Here is a 13806-nt window from a genome sequence, read left to right on the forward strand (position 1 = left end):
TTGGGAGCCACCGGTGCAGGAACAAAATGACACACAAAACGCCCAGTTGCTGGGAGGAGGAGAGGCTGGGAAGGCTTCACAGAAGGAGACCTTGCCTCTGAGTCCTCTGTCATCCCGCAGTGAGCAAGGCAAGCACTTCAGGTAGAAGGGACTATTGGCACAGGGCACCCTGGGGTCAGACAGACCCGAAGTAAACCCACCTCGGCCACCACCACATGGCCTTTGGGCTGCCTCCTCGCTGTCCCTGGTCCAGAGGAGACAAGGGACAGGCCGGGAGAGGAGGTCTCTGTGCAGGAAACTGCTGGGGCTTGCGGGGTTGAGAGGGTAGGGGGTAGGGAACCAAGAGGGTCACCCCCGAGCAGAAAGAGCAAGGAACCTGTGGACCTGAGAGCCGGAGTAGGGGCTCACCTGTATCCATCCTCTTCTCTCAGCCAGGATCTACACTCGAATCTTGGCTCCCTCACCATCTGTGCAAGCAGAGTCATCCAACAACTCTCTGGTTGAGGAAACATTGTGAGATAAAAGAATTGTAGTGGGAGCTTACTTCCCCTTGCGACCAGCCCCTCTCCCCTCTCCCTCCGGGTTCCAGGGCATAGTCTCTGGGTACTAGTCCAGAATGTTCCACCCCCGTTGCCCTGCTGGCCACAGCTCTCCCTTCTCTGGACTGTGCCTTCATTGATGCATCCTCTCCCCACCTGGCGCCAGGCTGTGCTGAACACCCGGCTCTGGACTGGGTAGATTCGAGGAGCTCTGCCCTGGCTGCCAGTCTTCATCCTGTAGGGGAGGCAGAGGGCGCTGGTCCTGCTGGCATCTCATTCCCTCCAGCAGCTCGAACCACTAACCCTAGCTTGCCAGATTTCCAGCCCAGACCACTCATCTGAGCGTCAGACTAAGGCTCCAAGCGCCCCCTACACATGACATCTCCCGGGCTCTTTGACTCCGCAGGGTCAGCGCTGAATCTCCCCCCTGCCCTTTGGCCTTTACTCTCAACTGAAACAGCTTTCTTCTTCTGGCGCTCAGCATCACCCCTCTGCTGATGGGGTCAGATGGCGTGATTTCTCCCTCTCCCACCCCCAGCCCCATCCACTCCTCTGAAATTCAGCCATCCCTGAGTCTCAGCTGGCGCTCCAGTCTTTCCGCTCCTCTCCACCTGCCCCCACTGCCCTGGCCCTGGCCTCCCCTCTCTGTCACTTGGCCTATTTCCCCAGACGCTTCACAGGCCTTCCCGTGTCTCCTCTCCCCCCAGCCTCATTCATCTTACATCCACCGTGAGATTAATCTGCCAACCACTCAGGTGTAACCTCAGACAGCTTCCGTGGCTCTCCACTGCCCACAGAATGTCAGGCTGGGTAACCTGACATTCAGTGCTCTTCTCACCCAACAGCTGCTCTTGACCTGTTATTCTAAACGTAGTTCCTTCTGTGTGTGTGCACACACACACACACACACACACACACACAAGCCTAGTTACCCATCTTCAGCTATGTCCTGTGAATATATATATATATATATTTTTAAGACAGAAAATGGTAGAAGAGAAGTACAGAGTACAGAAGAAAAGTACAAACTACATCTCTTGGAATGGGCTGTTTAACCTTTTTGAGCTTCCTCATCTATAAAATGGGAAAACAGCAACATTTTAAATAGCTTTTTAAATCATTCTTTAATATTTATTTTATATTGGGGTATAGTTGATCTGCAGTATCCTGTTAGTTTCAGGTGTACAGCAAAGTGGTTCAGGTATATGTCTATGTAAATCCATTTTTTTCCCCTATAGGTTATCACAGAATATTGAGTAAGTTCCTTAATAGAGTAAGTCCTTATATGATTATCCATTTTTATATATAATCCTCTGTATGTGTTAATCCCAACCTCCTAATTTATTCCTCCCTGCCCACCTTTCCCCTTTGGTAACCAGAAGTTTGTTTTCTAAGTCTGTGAGCCTGTTTCTGTTTGGTAAATAAGCTCATTTCATTAGTAGTGGTTTTGTAAGTTTCAACATCTCAGCCAAAATTCTAGAATGATATAGAAAGGAAAGATCTGTGAGCACCTAAGAGGAGGAGGTGTGTAAACCCAGGAGGGTGGTGGGTTTGCTAGGAAAAGGCCGCATTGGATTGGCCCGTGTTCTTGTCTGTAGGTTAGCTGGTCCAGTCGGTTAGAGAGGGGAGTCTCTGAGCGGAGGGATCTAGGTGCCTAAAAGGTGGTTGGTGAGGTCTCTTGGGACATACCTGTAGAAGTGATGGGGAAACACGAAAACTCGAGATGGACAAGAACCGAGTGAATGACTCCCAAGAGGGCAGGCCGTGTCCACACAGGGGAACCCTTGGTGGCATACCCCAGGACCCAGTGCTCTTCAGCGGTGCTCTCAGACCCTTGTGCGTGAAGGTAGAGGTGGCTTTGCTGGAGGAAGAGAGCTATGCTGGCGCCAGAACCAAGGCAAAGCCATGTGCCAGGGCCCCTGAGACTGCTTGTTTGGAAGTAACTTACAGGAGAGAGTCCCAACCTACCCAGTGTGCGTGGAAGAGGGGTGGCGGGGAAGGGGAGGCTGATAATAGCACAGTGATTGCTAAAGGGGCTTCTCTCTGGTATTAAGCCTCTCACACACAAGCTTATGCTGGAAGAAAGTGGGGGTTCCAGCAGGTCAAAGGACCTAGTAAGGCCACCTGATGGCAGGGCGGCAGGGCCAGGACACGCGGGACACACAGCAGTAGCACCAGCTGCTCTAAGCTGCTGCTTGTCGGAGCGGCAGCCGCGACAGCCTGGAGCCTCGGGGTTTTCACCCTTTTTACTACATGGGACAAACCACAGAGGAGGTGGAAGAGGAGGGGCAGCCCCTGGTACCTCTCCAAGAAACCTCAGAGCAGGGTCTGAACACTGTGCACCAGGGTGGAGGGAATAGTCCAGACCCATCTGCCCTGCTCAGCCCAGAGCAGGTCCCTGGCTCAGCCCCCGGAGCGTCCAGGAGAGCAGCCAGCGCTGGGAGGGGACTGGCTGGCAGGCCCAGGGGGAATATTTGGAGCAGCTGAGAGTGGTTGCCTCTGATGATCAGAAAGTGGGGTGCGGAGGAGTGCTGTGAAGAGCTCCTAGTTGCTGACTCAAACCTCTGGGGAGCTGATCTGGAGTGGGCAAGAGGGTGGGAGCAGTGGGAGGCAGCAGAGAAAGGCTGATTTTTGAAGTAGGACCTTCTCAGAATCAGAGTTCCCCAAGGATGGTAGTGAGTCCCCTATCCCTATAGGTGGCCAAGTTAAAGCTGGACGGTGGCACTGGGGGAGATATTCTGGAGGGCATCAGGTAGTAGAGGGTGCTCTAAGGCCAAATGATCTGAGGTGGAGCTGATGTAATAATAATAGAAATAAAGTACACAGTAAATGTTATGTGCTTGAATCATCCCGAAGCCATCTCTCCACCGCCAGTTGGTGGAAAAGCTGTCTTCCATCAAAAGGGACCTTGGTGCCCAAAAGCTTGGGGACTGCTGCTCTAGGCCATCCAGGGTTCTTTCAACCTTGAAATTTGTGATGTTTTTGCACGAACTGTCACCTGGAATACCTTGTCTTCTAATTTTACCTCGGTGCCCAAAGGAAACCCCGCTTGTTGTGGGGAGTCTTACCAAAGCTTCAGACCGAATCTCATTTCCCTCAATTCATTCATGGTAAACGCAACACCCCATAAAATGGAAGAGAGTGAAATCACACAGAATTGTGTTAAACTGACAGGAGCTAGGACAACATGCTTTTGGAGCACCCATCAGGGCCAGCCACTGGTCCCCCAGGGCATAGATGTAGACTGGTCTCATCTTTCCTCAACCGCCATTGGCATGTTGGCTCCACATTCCAGATGGTTGTACTGAACACCTGTGAGTGAACCGACCTGCCCTAACTGGGATTTGAACCCTGGCAGGCTGGCTCTGGAGTCCCTACTCTGAATCAGTCCTGCGGCTGCCAGGACGATGCAGTGAGAACCCTGAGCAGATCCAGCATATGGCAGGCACTCGGTGCAATCAGCATTTCATACCGCAGTCTGTCTGTCTGCCACTGCCCCCGTTCCTCCGCCTTGCTGGCCCTGCCCTGCCCAGCCCTGTCCTCTCTGTTTCTCGGTCTCTCTGGCTTTGTTTGCCTTTTCTTCTCTGGCCCTGCCCATCTCCGTGTCCTCACCTCTGCCTCCTCCCTCCCCTGCCGTGGCTCTCGGTCTGTGTCCCTGTCCTTGTCCGTCATTCTGTCCTTCTCTTGGTGAATCCCGGCCCCTTCCCGCCAGCCCCTCCACACGGCCCCCTCGGCCTTGTGCTTCTGCTTCTCTTGTCTTCCTGGCGCCTCTCCCCACGTGTCCTCTGTCTTTATGGCCTGCCCGGGGTCTCTCTCCCTCTCTCCTTCCATTTATGAGCCTGTGTGTGAGTGGACAGGGCAGTGGGCTAGAGGCCACTCACTAGTGACCCGTCTCTGCGATCACCTCATTATTTATCACCAGGGACGCCAGTGTTTCCATAAATTACCCCGACCCGGAGCCGCCTGCGCCAGAATCAATAGTCACTTCTCGCCTAATACCCAATTATTAATAACCACGGGGGAAGGGTGGCCAGACGTGGCACCTTGGGCCCTTGCCTGGCCAGAGGGAGGGAGTCCTGGGAGGGAGCTGGCATCTATGCCTGGGCAGGGCAAGAGGTGGGGTTTGGCAAAGGAACCGGGGCGTCCACATTCCCTCCAGGACCAGAGAATCAGATGTGGTTCCTCCCTGAGGTCAGAGAGGAGGCAGCTCCCTGGCTCCAGGCACCTCTAGTCTGAGGATGGAGACCCACTAGAGCCTGAAGTCTGTTTCTTTGGGACCCACCTGGGACCTAGAGATAAGGTACAGCATCCCAGGGAGGGGAGCTGTAGTAGGACCCCAGTCTGCCTGGCTGCAGGCAGATCAGGTTTGGTTCTGTGGGGGTAATGGGCTGAGGAGGTAACCTGGGCCCTGCACCTGGGAGGCAGCTATGCTCACCGCTATACCAATGCACACACGCCTGGTGCCCCTGGATCGATGTCTGAGCCTCCGGGAGCTGGTGTTTGGTGGAAGAGACACTAGAGAGAAAGCTGTAAGGGTGGGGTAGGGGGTGAGCAGGATACTCCAAGGGGGTGCCCAACTGGTGGGGCCTGAGGCAAGGGGCTGAGGAGTCAGAATCAGTAGCTGTCCATGCAAGTAACAGGGGGAGGGACAGGGGTCAGAGGAGGTGGGGGGGTCTCTGGGAAGCCCCTGCCCTTGGTGTATCCTGGTACCTAGACATACACAGGTGTGTGTGCATGCATGCATGCCTCAACTATTCTCTCTTCATTGTGCCCAGAGGCCCAGGGAAACACACACATATTCACACACACCCCTCAGATCAATCAATGCCATCACAAAGCAAAGACAGACACACTGAGAAGTGTGTGGAGGCAGAAAGAGACCACACGCATTCAGACACATACCTTGTTAGGCACAATCACACACACACACAGGGACACCGGGACAGAGCCAGAGACACAAAGACAGCCGATGAATGTGGGTGCCGGCAGGCCCACAGAGGCATCTACATTCAGAAATACTAAGACAAGTTTGTACCTGGGTACCCAGGTCCCCCTGACTCCCCCCCAACACACACAGGCACTCACACATGTTGGAACAAGCATACACTCGCAGCCCATCTTGTGCAGCCTCTCTTCGGGCAACGCGACCTCTAAGGGCATCTTGCAGGAGCCAGGCTGAGGCTCCGGCAGCACTGGAGCCCAGTTGGTGCCAACACTGCCACCATGTGGCTACAGGGGCACAGTGCACAGGCCACAAGGCTGGAATGCTGGCGAGTGGGGATGAAACTGGGGAGCTCTGAGGTCTCCCAAACCTGGATCTCTTTGTCTAGATGAGCTTGACTGCCATTCTGTCCACTTCCCAGTGAGACCAGACACGGTCCAGGAGAACTGGGGTCAGATCGGGTGGCAGCTGGAGCCAGCTACTATGAGCTAGTGCTGTGCACCCCGCAGGGCCTGGGCTGCCTCCCTTGGCCTGTGTTTCTGTCACCCGTTACCAGCGCCAAGTGGTGAGCAGGAGCCCCCATGTTAGTGTAGGCTGGGCACCAAGTTACTTAAACTCAGCAGAGAGACCACACTCAATCCCAACCTGTAACTTCATTATTCATTCACTTACCAAAATGTCTTGAGATTATTCTGTGTCCAAGAATGGTGCTGGGATGATACAGTGGTGAGCCCTGTATTAGTGGTGAGCATTTCCTAGGTGCTAGGGAGCTTGACGCTGAAGGGACCACACAGTAAATGTTTATCAGTTTGAATAGGAAATTGCCATTAGTATAAGTCCAAAGTGGACAACTATGGGCAATTTCCTATGATCCACCCTAACGATGATAAGTGTATGTGTTACAAAGTAGGATAGATGAGGACTGTTATGAAAGGCTTCCTTGAGAAGGTGAATCTGAGCTGAACATGGAAGGATGAGTAGATATCAAGTAGCTAAAGGCAGTGGAAGAGCTGTGCAAAGGCCCTGAGGCAGGAGGGAGTTTGTATTTTGTGAAAACCAAGCACTTAGAGCCAAGAACTAAGAGGTAAGGGGTGTGAGTGAAGCTGGAGGGATCAGGAGAACCAGACTTTTCATGCAGAACCCCAGGTTGCCATGGTGAGGACTTTTTCCCAAGGGCCCTAGGGACACACTCCCTGAAGACGTTCATAAGCAGAAGAATGTAACAATTAGCTCACTGTAGAAGGATTGGGTGAGATCTTGGTCCAGTCATTCTCCAAATCTAAGTTCTATCCTCTGTAAAGTGGGGCTGTAATTTCTATTTTGCAAAAAGGATGCAATAAGAAAATGTATATAAAGCACGTAAGTGCTTGGCACATAATGAGTCATCAGCAAATAGCAGCTCTGAGTCCTTATCTTCTTAGAAATTCAAAGGACCCCCATTCCCACCTCCATAGCAGCTTCGCATGCCTCTTGGGGCCAAGTTCACCAATGGATCCCAGAGCCCACTGAGGCATAGTTGTTCTCACTCTGGTTCTCGCAGGCCCTGGAGCCCTTAGGCATCCTCCTCCCTACCCCACCTGAAGCTCTAGATCTCCCCAGGGGTGGATTCTCTCGGGAGAGCAGTGGCTGGGAGGGGCCGTGCCCAGGTTCTCCATCCTCTGAGACACTGCAGAATCAGGGCAGAGACCCAGCCATACAGGCCTGCCAAGAAGGTAGCATTATCTCCCCTATACAGATGGGGACATCAAGGCTCCAGGATATGATGTCACACACTTAGTAGCCATGCTGGGATTTGAAACCCCCAAAATTATGCTCTTTATTTTTTTAAATCTCAAGTGCAGCAAGCTCAGTTAATCTCATATCAGTTCCAGTCGAGGTATTCATGTGAGGTCTGTCTCCAGCTGACTTGTTATTACGAGGAGACTGGTATATGCTCACTGTTCCTAGGTCCCCGCTGTGGCAGAACCCTGTGCTTGAGGACCCACAGGGGATTCAGGGACAGTCCCTGTCCTGGGGGAGCCCATGGCTGGTGGCAGTGAAGTCTTGGGCAAAGAGCTTCAATTCTCCTGCCCAGAAGTGCTGATTGGAAGAATTTATCTTAGAGGAAAATAAGAACAAGGATCTATAAATGTGTTTGTATCAGAATGATAATAAAAATTTATGCCTTTCGATGAGGAATGAATGTATTATCATACAGCAATTTAATGGAATACTATGTAGCCATTTTGGAGAAAGCAATGGCACCCCACTCCAGTACTCTTGCCTGGAAAATCCCACGGACGGAGGAGCCTGGTAGGCTGCAGTCCATGGGGTCGCTAGGAGTCGGACACGACTGAGCGACTTGACTTTCACTTTTCACTTTCATGCATTGGAGAAGGAAACGGCAACCCACTCCAGTGTTCTTGCCTGGAGAATCCCAGGGACAGGGGAGCCTGGTGGGCTGCCGTCTCTGGGGTCGCACAGAGTCGGACACGACTGAAGTGACTTAGCAGCAGCAGCATGCAGCCATTTAAACTAATGATGGTGGTATCACTTTATTGATGAGGAAAGATGACTCAAGCTTTGTTGTTTAGACTTTTTAAAAAGTAGACAATAAAATAGTATTCATAGATTTCCATTTTTTCAAAAAAACATAGACGTATGATTTTATAATATTTTCTTGAATCTAAGATGTACATATTTTTCACATTTCAACCATGTGAAATCAGTGTGTGATAACAAAGACCATAAATGTTTAATGCAGTAATTCTTTTTTCCCTAAAGGTATGCAATTAAATCAATGATACACCCTACAGTATTGTCCTAGAAGCAAGAAAAATACACACATGAAACATATTCACACACACCATATATGCACATATGAAAATTTCAGAAAGATAAAAATGAGACTACTAAGTCACTAACTCTAGGTGATTTTCACTTTCTTTTTAAACCTTTCTGTACTGTCTGAATTTTATAAACTGAGCACAACTTATTTTTATAATCGGGGGGAAAAAACACTATTTCTATATTAGAAAACATAACAGAGGCACAGTTCAAAAAAGACAAGGCTTCTCAGACACAGCAGACCAGGATGATCAGCAGGAAGAGCTCCCAGGGTAAGCTGCAGGAACTTAAAGGAGAAAGAGGGAAAGGCAGAGAAGCTCTGGCAGCGATGGTAAGGAGCTGAGCCTCCTGAGACAGGAAGGATTGGGGTAGGCGGACCACAGGTTTGGGTGCAGCAGGCTGATGAGGAGACAGCCTAAGAGGAGGCCTGGAGCTCCTGGGGTGGAGGAAGGGAGTGTATGTGACTCGAGGCCACAGAGATGGCAGTGGTGGTGGTAGGGGACATGGCTGGCATAATAACACAGCTACCATTTATTGAGGGCTTCTGTATGAGGTTCTAAGTATTTCATGTGTATTGACTTATGGGCTGGATTGTTAAAACGAGGTCACTAGGGTGGGCCCTAATCTAGTATGACTGGTATCCTTAGAGAAGAGATTAGCACACAGATATGCAGAGGAAGACCACCATCTCCAAGCCAAGCAGAGAGGTCTCAGAAGGAGCCAACCCTACTGACACCTTGATCTCAGACTTCCAACCTCCAGAACTGTGAGGGGGAGAAACAATTTCTCTTGAGTCACCCAGTCCATGGCGTTTTGCTCTGGCAGCCCTAGCCAACCAACACGTTCATCTACCCCACCACAACCCTACAGGGGTAGGTGTTTTCCATTATCTTTTGCTGTGTAACAGGCTGCCCTAAAACTTAATGGCTTAGAAGAACAATGATCATTTATTTTGCTCTAGGACTTGGCAGGGTCAGCTCATCTCAGCTCTGTACGGTATCAGCCGGGGCAGATGGCTTTCAGGATGGCTGACCAGTTAGCGCTGACTGTCAGCTGGAACACCTGCAGTGACCTCTCCAGGTGGCCACCTGGCTTCCTCACACCATGGCAGCCATATTCCAAGAGTGAGCATCCCAAGAGAATAAGACAGAAGGACCTGGTGATTTTATGATCTAGTCCTGGGAGTCTTGTAAGATCACTTTTATCATATCTGTCAAGATAGCCATAAAAGTCTACCCAGGTTCAAGGAGAGAGAACACCATCCCCACTATTCCCTGGAAAGAGTCAATAGTTCTTAAAAATAAAAAGAAGCTCATTGGGTAGAATGTGTGTTGGGGCTGATATCTGAGGAAAATGCAGTCTGCTCCCTTATGGCTCAACTGGTAAAGAATCCGCCTGCAGTGCGGGAGACCTAGGTTCAGCCCCTCGGTTGGGAAGATTGCCTGGAGAAGGAAATGACTACCCACTCCAGTATTCTAGCCTAGCAAATTCCATGGAATGTATATTCCATGGGGTCGCAAAGAGTCGGACACGACAGAGCGACTTTCACTTCATAGTAGGTACTATTATTGTTCCCGTTTTACCACTCTCCGACATAAACCACAGCAGGATCCTCTATGATCCACCTCCCAGAATTCTGGAAATAAAAGCAAAAATAAACAAATGGGATCTAATTAAAATTAAAAGCTTCTGCACAACAAAGGAAAACATAAGCAAAGTGAAAAGACAGCCTTCCGAATGGGAGAAAATAATAGCAAATGAAGCAACTGACAAACAACTAATCTCAAAAATATACAAGCAACTCCTGCAGCTCAATTCCAGAAAAATAAACGACCCAATCAAAAAATGGGCCAAAGAACTAAATAGACATTTCTCCAAAGAAGACATACGGATGGCCAACAAACACATGAAAAGATGCTCAACATCACTCATTATTAGAGAAATGCAAATCAAAACCACAATGAGGTACCACTTCACACCAGTCAGAATGTCTGCGATCCAAAAATCTGCAAGCAATAAATGCTGGAGAGGATGTGGAGAGAAGGGAACCCTCCTACACTGTTGGTGGGAATGCAAACTAGTACAGCCACTATGGAGAACAGTGTGGAGATTCCTTAAAAAATTGCAAATAGAAATGCCTTATGACCCAGCAATCCCACTGTTGGGCATACACACAGAGGAAACCAGAATTGAAAGAGACACATGTACCCCAATGTTCATTGCAGCACTGTTTATAATAGCCAGGACATGGAAACAACCTAGATGTCCATCAGTAGATGAATGGATAAGAAAGCTGTGGTACATATACACAATGGAGTATTACTCAGCCATTAAAAAGAATACATTTGAATCAGTTCTGCTGAGATGGATGAAACTGGAGCCGATTATACAGAGTGAAGTGAGCCAGAAAGAAAAACACCAATACAGTATACTAACACATATATATGGAATTTAGGAAGATGGCAATGATGACCCTGTATGCAGGACAGCAAAAAAGACACAGAGGTGTATAGCGGACTTTTGGACTCAGAGGGAGAGGGAGAGGGTGTGATGATTTGGGAGAATGGCATTGAAACATGTATAATATCATGTAAGAATCGAAATGCCAGTCTATGTCTGATGCAGGATATGACACGCTTGGGGCTGACGCGCGGGGATGACCCAGAGAGATGTTGTGGGGAGGGGGGTGGGAGGGGGGCTCATGTTTGGGAACGCATGTACACCTGTGGTGGATTCATGTCAATCTATGCCAAAACCAATACAGAATTGTAAAGTAAAAATTAAAAATAAATAAATAAATTAAAAAAAAAAACTATTATTGTTCCCGTTTTACAACTGCAGAAACATAAGTAGAAAAAGAATTCAAGTGATAGGCTAAGATCAAGCTTGTGAATGGTGACACTGGGTAGGTTTGTGCTGGATCATGAGAAGCTTTGAATGCCAAGTTTAAGGTTTAGCTTTGAAGTAGGTGGGCAATGGGAAGCCACTGAGGTTTTTGAAGCAGAGGAGGTGACATCATCAGATCTGTGTTTAAGGAGAATCCCCCTAGCTGCAGAATAGAAAGAGGAAGGGAGCAGGAGAGTTTGAAGACTGTGAGGAGGCGGGGGCCACAGTCCTGCTGAGCAGGGATGCAGCCCAACCCAGGGCAGCTTAGGGGTCTATCTGCTGCCCGAGGGCCTCTGAGTGGTGAACAGTGCCCGTCCCACCCTTCCATGGACCAGGTGATGCCTTGGTTCCTCTAAGATCCACCGCCTCACTAGATACCTTGCAGGTGGTTCTGCAGCCTCTCCAGAGAGGCTGGGGCCCTGCCAGCCCCTCTCACTGGCTGTCACCACATGCTGATTTGCTCTCACTGTCCCTGTCTGTGTGTGCTAAGTCACTTAGTTGTGTCCGACTCTTTGCAACCCTATGGACTACCCTGCCAGGCTCCTCTGTGCATAGGATTCTCCAGGCAAGAATATTGGAGTGGGTTGCCATTTCCTTCTCCAGAAGGTCTTCCCGACCCAGGGAAGGAATCTGCATCTCTTACGTCTCCTGCATCGGCAGGTGTGTTTTTTACCATTAACACCTGCCTGGGAAGCCCTTAGTGTTGCTCAATGATCAAACGAATGAGTGAATGAATGAATGAGTAGGAGACAAGCCATAAAGAAAATCCCAGTAACCTGAGTTTTAAAAAAGGGAGGGGGGTATACCCTAAATATAAAACTGCACAGAATCGCAGATATAGGGTTTCTAACCAGAAACCCTGGCAGGAATCGAGGAGCCAAGAGGAGTTTGAGAGGCCTCCAGAAGTGAGTGGAATCAGTTCAGTTCATTCAGTCGCTCAGTCGTGTCCAACTCTTTGCGACCCCATGGACTGCAGTATGCCAGGCCTCCCTGTCTATCACCAACTCCCAGAGTTTACTCAAACTCAAGTCCATTGAGTCGGTGATGCCATCCAAGCATCTCATCCCCTGTTGTCCCCTTCTCCTCCTGCCGTCAATCTTTCCCAGCATCGAGGTCTTTTCAAATGAGTCAGTTCTTTGCATCAGGTGGCCAGCGTATTGGAGTTTCAACATCAGTCCTTCCAATGAATATTCAGGACTGATTTCCTTTAGGATGGACTGGTTGGATCTCCTTGCTGTCCAAGGGTCTTTCAAGAATCTTCTCCAACACCACAGTTCAAAAGCATCAATTCTTCAGCGCTCAGCTTTGTTTATGGTCCAACACTCACATCCGTACACGACTACTGGAAAAACCATAGCCTTGACTAGACAGACATTTGTTGGCAAAGTAATGTCTCTGCTTTTGAGTATGCTATCTAGGTTGGTCATAACTTTTCTTCCAAGGTGCAAGCGTCTTTTAATTTCATGGCTGCAGTCACCATCTGGAATAGAAAACAAAAAAAGCCCAGCTGGGACTGAATTCTGATTGGATACAGTGAAGTGAAGTCGCTCAGTTGTGTCCAACTCTTTGCAACCCCATGGACTGTAGCCTACCACGGTCGTCATCCATGGGATTTTCCAGGCAAGAGTACTGGAGTGGGTTGACATTTCCTTCTCCAGAGGATCTTCCCGAGCCAGGGATCGAACCTGGGTCTCCTACATTGTAGGCAGACGCTTTACCGTCTGAGCCACCAGGGAAGTAGGTGTCAATAATTGCAGCTGCTCCATCAATGAGCCAATCAGCTGGTCCACAAGGGATGCGTGAAAACAGGAGCTTCAAAGTTCAAATCCCTCCCTGCTCCACGACTGACTCCAGCCAGATCTAGGGAGCCTTGTTGCCATCCACAGACTCAGTTTTCTCAGCTGCAGAGTGGGAGTGAGAGCGGTGCCTCTCAATCAGTTTTGCTTTACTGACTCAGCTGTGGGAAAAGCACCAGCAATGGGTCCAGCTGGAATGGGGACTCGGGAAGTGAATACCCATCACCTGGGGACTTCTGAGCTGGGAGCTGCACCCGCAGAGTGACATGTGTCTGGAGTGAATGTCTGCTCACACTTCTCTCCTGCCACCCCACTCCTAAGAGCAGGGCCTGTGTCCCAGGGCTCAGCTAGAGCCGGGCAGGAGGACAGCTGGGGAGAGGCCCGGGGAGTTAGCTGCTGCAAGCTGTCAAGATTCCTTACTGGACTTTTCCATAAAAGGAAGGTGGGGTTGTGCATGGGCAGAAAGGCAGCTCTGTCCTACGCAGACCCTTCTGAATGCTAGTCAGGATGCCCTGGGGGCCACAGAGGCCATATGGGAGAGCCACCTGGACCCGTGGGATTCAGGTCAGGGGTGAATGAGGGACTTCCAGTGACCAGAAACCAGAGAGAGGAGGCAGGGAGGGTATATCTGAGTTGGCAGAAAGCCTGTGATATGCCGGGAACCACCATACAGCCTCCTTCCAAGGAGGCTGCCATTTCAGTGTCCCTATTTTACAGATGGGCAAACAGAGGCCCAAACACATTGCACCTAGTCCGTGTCTTGAACCTAGGCCTGTGTGATTCCCAAACTGTGCTCTTTATCCTACATGCCCTGCCT

General features: G+C 50.0%; 1 non-coding gene across 1 annotated transcript; it reads right to left on the bottom strand.

Moving 5' to 3' along the window:
- Nucleotides 1–12857: 12857 nt before the first annotated feature.
- Nucleotides 12858–12929, bottom strand: TRNAC-ACA. The gene has a single exon. It is a non-coding gene; the product is annotated as a tRNA-Cys (tRNA).
- Nucleotides 12930–13806: the final 877 nt, after the last annotated feature.

Source organism: Oryx dammah, unplaced genomic scaffold, assembly GCF_014754425.2.
Source record: "Oryx dammah isolate SB20612 unplaced genomic scaffold, SCBI_Odam_1.1 HiC_scaffold_25, whole genome shotgun sequence".
Lineage (NCBI taxonomy): Eukaryota > Metazoa > Chordata > Mammalia > Artiodactyla > Bovidae > Oryx > Oryx dammah.